A 10677-nucleotide genomic window follows, 5' to 3' on the forward strand; every position below is an offset into this window, starting at 1 on the left:
GTAATGGCCTCTGCAGTTATAAATGTAATTTCTCCTTCATCATGATGAAGTGGGTTGACCGGGCTGTGACAGGACATCTTAAACACACGCGGGGAGAGAGTTACTAAAGTTAAGATTTGCCCACTTTATGATTCAGCAAAAGTGTTTCCGAGAGTTCTTGTAGACTCAGAGCATACTGTTGACACTTTCCTCACAGATTGGCAACCGCCATAGAGAGAGCAAAAGAGGTCAACATGTAGATTGAGCTGCTATTAAAATGTTTAATGCCACCAGAGAAGAAATACATCTCCCTCTCTATACTTGAGACAGACACACACACACACACACACACACACACACATACACACACACACACACACACACACACACACACACACACACACACACACACACACACACACACACACACACACACACACACACACACACACACACACACACACACACACAGGGGCGTCATGCATCCATTATTTTAGAGGAGGCATTAAGTACATGAGGATCATGAGGATGGGGGTTCTGGAATTCAGAGAATTTAGCATTTTTTTAACACCGGAAACACACTTTGTCCTGCAATCTAGAGCCATAATCATTACGCTTAATTGTATGTAAAAAAAATATGTATATTTTTCTGCATAGGTTATCTAAGCATAACTCTTCACCTGTTCAATTGTAATTTTATTGAATGATATTGATTCTTTAAGAAGTTTTATGCCTTGAGTACAACTGCCACACAGGTATATAGTATACCATAACCCAATAATGAAAGGCCCACCTCAGAGGAAGTTGCCGCACCTATTTCGAATAATTCCTGTCTTCACATGCACCTCTGAATAAGATTAAGCAATCAGCCCATTACATGAATTATCTGACTCCATAAAGATACATTGCAATATGCAAGACTATAGTTGAGTTGCTGGACTTGAAATGTCTGAGAATTCATTCTAAATAAAAATGTATTTAATTTTTGTAAAATGAATGGCCCATAGCACATGGGAGAGGGAGACCTGCTGTCTCGACCTTTGAATGCTGGGCTATGAAAAGCCAACTGACATCTACTCCTGAGGTGCTGACCTGTTGCACCCTCTATGTCCACTGTGATTATTATTTCTATGAACATTTAAATCTTGAAGAACGCCTCAAAGCCTTGTTCCTCTATAGGTTTTTTCCTAGGTTTCTGACTTTCTAGGGAGCCTATGGATAGTCTAACTACTGAACGGTTTGGTAATATGGATAGCATAACTAGTGTACAACTTGGTAATATGGACAGTCTAACTATTGAACGGTTTGGTAATACGGATAGTCTAACTAGTGCACGGTTTGGTAATATGGATAGACTAACTAGTGAACGGTTTGGTAATATGGATAGTCTAACTAGTGAACGGTTTGGTAATATGGATAGTCTAACTAGTGAACGGTTTGGTAATATGGATAGTCTAACTAGTGAACGGTTTGGTAATATGGATAGTCTAACTAGTGAACGGTTTGGTAATATGGATAGTCTAACTAGTGAACGGTTTGGTAATATGGATAGTCTAACTAGTGAACGGTTTGGTAACATGGACAGTCTAACTATTGAACGGTTTGGTAATATGGATAGTCTAACTAGTGCACGGTTTGGTAATATGGATAGACTAACTAGTGAACGGTTTGGTAATATGGATAGTCTAACTAGTGAACGGTTTGGTAACATGGACAGTCTAACTATTGAACGGTTTGGTAATATGGATAGTCTAACTAGTGCACGGTTTGGTAATATGGATAGACTAACTAGTGAACGGTTTGGTAATATGGATAGTCTAACTAGTGAACGGTTTGGTAATATGGATAGTCTAACTAGTGAACGGTTTGGTAACATGGACAGTCTAACTAGTGAACGGTTTGGTAATATGGATAGCCTAACTATTGAACGGTTTGGTAATATGGATAGTCTAACTAGTGAACGGTTTGGTAATATGGATAGACTAACTAGTGAACGGTTTGGTAATATGGATAGACTAACTAGTGAACGGTTTGGTAATATGGATAATCTAACTAGTGAATGGTTTGGTAATATGGATAGTCTAACTAGTGAATGGTTTGGTAAAATGGATAGACTAACTAGTGAACGGTTTGGTAAAATGGATAGCATAACTAGTGTACAACTTGGTAATATGGATAGCCTAACTAGTGAACGGTTTGGTAATATGGATAGTCTAACTAGTGAACGGTTTGGTAATATGGATAGTCTAACTAGTGAACGGTTTGGTAATATGGATAGTCTAACTAGTGAACGGTTTGGTAATATGGATAGTCTAACTAGTGAACGGTTTGGTAATATGGATAGCCTAACTATTAAACGGTTTGGTAATATGGATAGTCTAACTAGTGAACGGTTTGGTAATATGGATAGCATAACTAGTGTACAACTTGGTAATATGGATAGTCTAACTAGTGAATGGTTTGGTAATATGGATAGTCTAACTATTAAACGGTTTGGTAATATGGATAGTCTAACTACTGAACGGTTTGGTAATATGGATAGTCTAACTAGTGAACGGTTTGGTAATATGGATAGTCTAACTAGTGAACGGTTTGGTAATATGGATAGTCTAACTAGTGAACGGTTTGGTAATATGGATAGTCTAACTATTAAACGGTTTGGTAATATGGATAGTCTAACTAGTGCACGGTTTGGTAATATGGATAGTCTAACTAGTGAACGGTTTGGTAATATGGATAGTCTAACTATTAAACGGTTTGGTAATATGGATAGTCTAACTAGTGAACGGTTTGGTAATATGGATAGACTAACTAGTGAACGGTTTGGTAATATGGATAGTCTAACTATTAAACGGTTTGGTAATATGGATAGTCTAACTATTAAACGGTTTGGTAATATGGATAGCCTAGTTATTGAACAGTTTGGTAATATGGATAGACTACCTATTGAACGGTTTGGTAATATGGATAGACTACCTATTGAACGGTTTGGTAATATGGATAGTCTAACTAGTGAACGGTTTGGTAATATGGATAGTCTAACTAGTGAACGGTTTGGTAATATGGATAGTCTAACTAGTGAACGGTTTGGTAATATGGATAGTCTAACTAGTGAACGGTTTGGTAATATGGATAGTCTAACTAGTGCACGGTTTGGTAATATAGATAGCCTAACTATTAAACGGTTTGGTAATATGGATAGTCTAACTAGTGAACGGTTTGGTAATATAGATAGCCTAACTATTAAACGGTTTGGTAATATGGATAGTCTAACTATTAAACGGTTTGGTAATATGGATAGTCTAACTAGTGAACGGTTTGGTAATATGGATAGTCTAACTAGTGAACGGTTTGGTAATATGGATAGTCTAACTAGTGAACGGTTTGGTAATATGGATAGTCTAACTATTAAACGGTTTGGTAATATGGATAGTCTAACTAGTGAACGGTTTGGTAATATGGATAGTCTAACTAGTGAATGGTTTGGTAATATGGATAGTCTAACTAGTGAACGGTTTGGTAATATGGACAGTCTAACTAGTGAACGGTTTGGTAATATGGATAGTCTAACTAGTGAATGGTTTGGTAATATGGATAGTCTAACTAGTGAATGGTTTGGTAATATGGATAGTCTAACTATTAAACGGTTTGGTAATATGGATAGTCTAACTAGTGAACGGTTTGGTAATATGGATAGTCTAACTATTAAACAGTTTGGTAATATGGATAGTCTAACTAGTGAACGGTTTGGTAATATGGATAGTCTAACTAGTGCACGGTTTGGTAATATGGATAGTCTAACTAGTGAACGGTTTGGTAATATGGATAGACTAACTAGTGAACGGTTTGGTAATATGGATAGTCTAACTAGTGAACGGTTTGGTAACATGGACAGTCTAACTAGTGAACGGTTTGGTAATATGGATAGTCTAACTAGTGAACGGTTTGGTAATATGGATAGACTAACTAGTGAACGGTTTGGTAATATGGATAGTCTAACTAGTGAACGGTTTGGTAATATGGATAGCCTAACTATTGAACGGTTTGGTAATATAGATAGCCTAACTATTAAACAGTTTGGTAATATGGATAGTCTAACTAGTGAACGGTTTGGTAATATGGATAGCCTAACTATTAAACGGTTTGGTAATATGGATAGTCTAACTAGTGAACGGTTTGGTAATATGGATAGTCTAACTAGTGAACGGTTTGGTAACATGGACAGTCTAACTAGTGAACGATTTGGTAATATGGATAGCCTAACTATTGAACGGTTTGGTAATATGGATAGTCTAACTAGTGAACGGTTTGGTAATATGGATAGACTAACTAGTGAACGGTTTGGTAATATAGATAGCCTAACTATTAAACAGTTTGGTAATATGGATAGTCTAACTAGTGAACGGTTTGGTAATATGGATAGCCTAACTATTGAACGGTTTGGTAATATGGATAGTCTAACTAGTGAACGGTTTGGTAACATGGACAGTCTAACTATTAAACGGTTTGGTAATATGGATAGTCTAACTAGTGAACGGTTTGGTAATATGGATAGCCTCACTATTGAACGGTTTGGTAATATGGATAGCCTAGTTATTGAACAGTTTGGTAATATGGATTGTCATAGTTCTGTTTCATTTTTGAGTGAGCTCCCTTAGGTTACCGCTGGAGGGCACCCTTACTTTGTTTGTAGTGTCCAGGTTACCCTGATTGTTATTATTGGTTTCACCTGTCGTTGATTGCCCTCTCGATTCACCTGTTGCCTGGCTATTTAGGTTCCTCTGTGGGATCTTTGCTTAGGTCTCATGTTTTGATTAGTGTGCTATTGCGTAGTTTTCTTCTGTGAAGACCTTAGTAAATGTTCTCGGTTTACCCTTACCTCTGCCTGCTGTGCTTCTCTGCGCCTGGGTCCGAGTTCGTACTAGCATTATTGTCACAATTGATAGCCTAACTATTGAATGGTTTGGTAATACAGATAGCCTAACTAGTGAACGGTTTGGAGCATTATTGGATGGACTACGATCATTTGCTGGTAAAAAATGGGAGGTGCAAAAACAAAAGTTTGAACCCCCTATTTGAATTTGCTGCATGTGACCAAGTGTAGGTTTGTCACTAGTTAACACTGCCATAAACCCACACTCATAAACCCTAACCTTAAATTAAGACCAAAAAGCTCATATTTGTTTTCATGAATTTGTATGATATAGCCAATTTTGACTTTGTGGCTATTTTATCTAGTCGAAACCCAAGTGTAGGCTACAGAGAAAAGCTGTTTGGCTCTCAGACAACTTGAGAAAAGGAAGAACTTTGTAGCAGGTGCTTCTGATTTAATAAACATTGCCATGCTGGTGGGTGGTAACATTTAAATAAAATCTAGCCCTAAAACTAAATGTAGGCTGAAAATAATTTGCATGTCATCTCATTGAAAAATACCCGTAAGACTCAGAAACATCCGAAGTCACACATTCGGATTTGGCACCTCAAGCCCAAATATATCCTACTTTGAGTAAAACAATTACTTATTGACTAACATCGTTGTGCAACATCACTGGTAAGCTCTGGCCATCGTCTTTCAGCTCGAAAAAGGATTTCTACTGGTGTGGGCGTTAAAAGCAATTTTAGTATTTTCTAATGTCTAGCAAGCTTGCCAGCAGGCATACCAGCTAAGATAGTTAGACAAGCTACTCTAACTTGATTGATAGCCTGAAAAGGCTTGGTAACTAGTTGTGAGATTGGGAACCTACAGTATCTAGCTGGCTAGTTAAAGCCAACTTAATAAAATTGCTAGGTGGCTAGTATTACGGAGATATTTGTATTTTTTATTAATCAAGAAGGAATCAATAGGTTACATAGCTTGATCAAATTAATTTCCAAACATACCTCCTGCGAGGTGATTCCTGCTCATCACCGGCAGCCAAAATCAAATAAAAACACTGTGTGTGGCACTTGACAGTCGACACTCTGTCCTCCTCTACTGACTATACTGTCTGCACGCACTACAGTATCTAGCGTACTGCCTAGCATATATTTTCTTCCCTGGTGCACCTTGGAAGGAGAATGGTCTGGTCCAGTCAGTGTACCCCCTCCGCAAAATACAGCTGACAGATCTATTTATAAATAATTATGATAAAACGTTGGCTTAAAAATTGCGTCTAGTAATTCATTTCACATCGGAAAGCTGAATGAGAATATATATTTAAAAATAAAATGTATGACTTTTTCTTTTCTTTTTTAATCTGAGGGGGCACGTGCCCTTGTGCCCCCTGTGGACATGACGCCTCTGCACACACACACCAACCATGGTTTCAAATGTTGATGCATCATGGTACCTAGGAGGCACATGTGGATCCTTTTCAGCAGGGTAAACCGACCGTAACTCCCTCTATGCTTGGTGCTCTCCAGTGACAGCGTGACAAAAAGGCCTTCCCTTCATACATGGAGCCACTTAAGTGAAATCGCTCCAAACAGTGGCACATTTGTTGCACTTGACTAATGTTTAACAGGACATGGAAAATGCAAATTTTTCAAAAAGGGTAGGTGGACTGCATTCATTTCAGTTTAGCTCAACTCACTGCAACAAAAGGCTACTTTCTGCAGCCCAACTGAAGGAACAAGAGGCTGTCTGGGCACCAGTGTTATCTTCCCTCCAGACGATGACAAGTGAACCAAGCAGCCACATCTTGACTCATCTGACTGAACCACATAGTCACGTTTCCTGCATTTTTTTAAATCCAAACACAACTCACTAAACTGGGGAAGTTTGTCAAGCTGAGACGGTTGTCTGGAGGAGTGTGGGCCAGAGTTTAGGGCTGGGACCAGAGAGTCATGTTCCTGAACACAGACAAAGGGAAGTGTCACAGCTCACTCATCCTCTCACTGTCGTATCCCATTAGGGGAGCTGCTGCTGGTGTATCTGACGTGTGCACCTGTTCATCTACCCTCGCATATCTCATTTTATATACTTCTAGAAAATGGAAGTCATCAAATGGTTTACTGGCACTCTGCAGTCATGTGGTCAATGTACCTCTCCATCGCCAAGGCTATGAATGATGGCTAATAAAACTAGCATAGAGGAAATGAGCAGATAGGCTCAGAATATGTCCATCCAAAGCATTTTTTTTAAAGATTATTTTTAACTCACAGCCAGGAAACGCAACATAGACAGTAAATGCAATAGGGTTAGATCTCTGGGAGTGAATGCCATGTCGCCATGGTTCAGGCCTGGGAAATGCAATCACATTTTAGTATTCACTTCAACTCCTGCCTCACCTGTAACTGCCACATTCATCTTTTTTTTTCTTTATGTGTGCTGTGATTTATAACATCACAGAATGTTTATTCAATTGAAATAAGTCAATAAAACGGGGGAAGCCACTGCTACTGACTGCCCACGATGAGCAAAAAACTGCTTCAGGACTTAACGCCGAACGGGAAACCATTCCTCTAATGGATTAATACATCTCAGACTAAATCAAAGATGTAAATACTTTTAGAGTTTATAGGTTGGGAACCATAAGACAGCGAGGGCTTTGAAAGATGAAGGTCCTCTTGGTGGGAGAGGTGGTGATTTAAACACTCTTCAGGCCATGAGCTGGAAATGGTAAATGAACACAGGCTCCAAAAATATCAGGATCCAAAACGTATCCCAAAAATTGCAAAAAGAACATGGGTTAACAGTAACATATTATCTATGTATGCAATATCTGGAATTAATCTGAGGGGGAAACATATTTTTTCTCTTGTTATATTCAGACATTTTTATTAAGTGTATTTTAGTCTTTGGGACAAGAACAGGGAGCCCAGTGTGAAGCCTCTGGAGTGATGTTAGTGAGGGATGTCCTTCAACACAGCCTAGAGGGGACGGTGACAACATAGACCCACATATCAGGTGATATCTCTGGGGACAGGGGTGATGGAAATGGTTGACTGATCTGTATAAATAAGGGGAGAGAAAGCGAGCGAGAGAACAAGAGAGAACAACAGAGAGAGAGAGAGTATGAAATGAGAGAGGAGGGGCATTTACTGCCTGACTCCAAGCTTAAAATAGCATCATTGTCTAGACGCTCAACTCCCAACCGGGAATTAACAAAATACACTTTTGGGAATTAAGAAAAGCACATCCTGTAAAATTAACATTTACAGTTTTTCTCCCAGGGGCCAAGTAAAATGGCATCTGGTTTTCACTGAGGCACCTTAAGAGCAGTGTGTGTGTGTTTGTGTGTTTGCAGAGGACAGTGTCCGATGGGCCCCTGTCTATTTCAGAGATAGTCATTAAGCACTGTCACTATCTGGGACGTGACTGTTCATCAAGACCTCACCCTGAAGCCAGAAATGCACTTGTGTGCCGTACTCTGTGTCCGCCTCACCCAACTCCCTGTTGTGTCCCATCAAGGGCTGGCCTTACACCCCCACTCCCATTCCCCACCCTGACCTCCATACACACTCTGATTTATAGAGGCTTGCAGTTTTTCACTCCTCTCACTCAATAAAAGGTGCACTTCTTCCAGAACTAATAAACACAGAAATGATAGGAGGGGAACTGCTGTGATTGCGGTGGAGCGTCACTTTCTCTATATCTCTGTGTGTTTGCCTCATCCTCCACAACCAGAGGGGCTTCACAGTAATAGGACCAATTACCCATAAGACTAACCAGATTGCAACCTACATGTTGGTAAATAGGTAAATATACAGGATCTGGTACGATAAAGTAATCAACGTTTTTAACTGTTGTGTTAGATATGTGCTGAAAATGTAGAGCTGTATCCCTACATGTCGTGCAAGCAGCAGAGGCGGCCCCTTGATGTGTAAAAGTAGGCTTGCACTGCCCCCTTGTGGAAATACATGTTTGTTATACCATTGTTTGATGATGATTGAGAATTATGATGACATGACGTCAACTCCATCAACATCGATTCCATAGTAGGGATCATAATAGTTGTCTAAAAACAAGCTACATTTATGCAAATTACACATTTTTGTGTAACATTAAGCGATAATGCTCTCCTCTACTTCTCCCTCCTGTCCAGTGTCACCTCCAAAACTGTCTAAGACTTAATGAGGAACCTACTGTACCTGCATGTGTGTTTCAGCTCCAGTAATAGCGCTGTACGTTTCGTTTCGAATGCCTCTATTTCATATAAACATTTGCAGCATATTTACAGATTTATAGTCCTAGTTTGTAGTGCTTACGGAGAAAGACCAGCAGAGTTCTTTCCAGCACAAACAATGGGATACGACAATATGGCTATTTCCATCCATAGAGTGAATTACAGCTGAAGCGTGTCCATCAAACCACTGTCCCTTGCTCGAGTCCTTGGGGGATGGAAAGAGGCTGTCTACTGTAAACGGGATGATGTCATGGCCACTGGTCTCGCACAAGGATCCCATAGCAACAGCAGATTGTGAGAGAGAAAAAAGGAAAGCTAAACAAGACTTGGAAAACTGGAGTCATCAGTCCAAACATCCAATCTGAAAAACATTCCGTCCTCAACGTGAGGCCTCTATTGCAGAATAGTGAAGGAGGATGGGGAAGAATTTGCTTAAATATTTTATCTTGTCTCTATTTAATTGTAATTATTGCTTGGAATAGGTCCACTGACAATAGATGTTCCCCTCTGGATTAAATTGCAATGGCAATACTTCGATAAATCTACAACAAATTAGTCTGATTTCTTCTAAATGCTTAATTTGTGACATTGGTAACGAATGACACCTGAAACAGAATTCCCTTATAACGTGGCATGTTAAAGGCATATGAAAGGTTTAACAGAGGATGACTTTAGCCATTTATCTATTCTGAAGCAATATATTACAGTTCTATAACCTAGGTCGGGCTGAGGCAGAAGTCACCATGAATTACAGCAGGCAGCAATGGTGCAGACACAGTTCCCGGTCAGCAGTTTATCGTAATCAACCTGTCACCCAACCTCCGTTTCCCGAGAATCATGGGTTCCCTTCCCTCCACCCCTATATTGGAAAGTCTCGGATCCACAGTGAATGATGCAAGCAATGCCATCTCACATTAGCAATGCTATGCTGCGTAGGCAAACACCATCCACAGAGAATCACTGATGAGAGCATCTGTGTTGGGTTGTTGATGAAAATGTGATTACACAAAACCAAGTAAGAATCCAGCCCATATTTACTTCGGTAATCTGGCCATTTCAGCATCTGTATCTTTTATCGCGCATCTGTTGTCTTTTATTTTTGAGATGCAAAAAGCCTTGTATCTCTGGAGAACAATGCCTCTACCTAGTGGAATACCAAATAAGGTTTGTGGATGAATGAGGATGTAATGAGGGTCATTATTATTGTGATAGTGATTAGAATGGCAGCCAAAGCACTCAGATTGCCAGATTTCAAGTGAGCTTTAGAGACATTAAAGCAAATTTTATCAAAACCTTTTAAAGGCCTTAATACTGTGTACATCATCTGACGTACATGACGCCTTGTAGTTGCCACTGATTTCTGGTTGGAATTACTGCTAACAGGGCCTTCTATAGTTCCTCTCACATAGCAACTTTTTCACCTCACAGAAGGCTATTTCAGCATTGTGAGGTATCACTCAATAAGACCATAATGAAGATGGTTCAGGAAATTGCTCGTTCCATCTCCCTGTCGTGAGCGCTGCAGCATGACTCAGCCGGAATACTGAACCACTCCAGCTGATGGGCAAAGCTGTTCCTATAGCAACTCTCA

Source organism: Salvelinus namaycush, chromosome 12 (genome assembly GCF_016432855.1).
Source record: "Salvelinus namaycush isolate Seneca chromosome 12, SaNama_1.0, whole genome shotgun sequence".
NCBI lineage: Eukaryota > Metazoa > Chordata > Actinopteri > Salmoniformes > Salmonidae > Salvelinus > Salvelinus namaycush.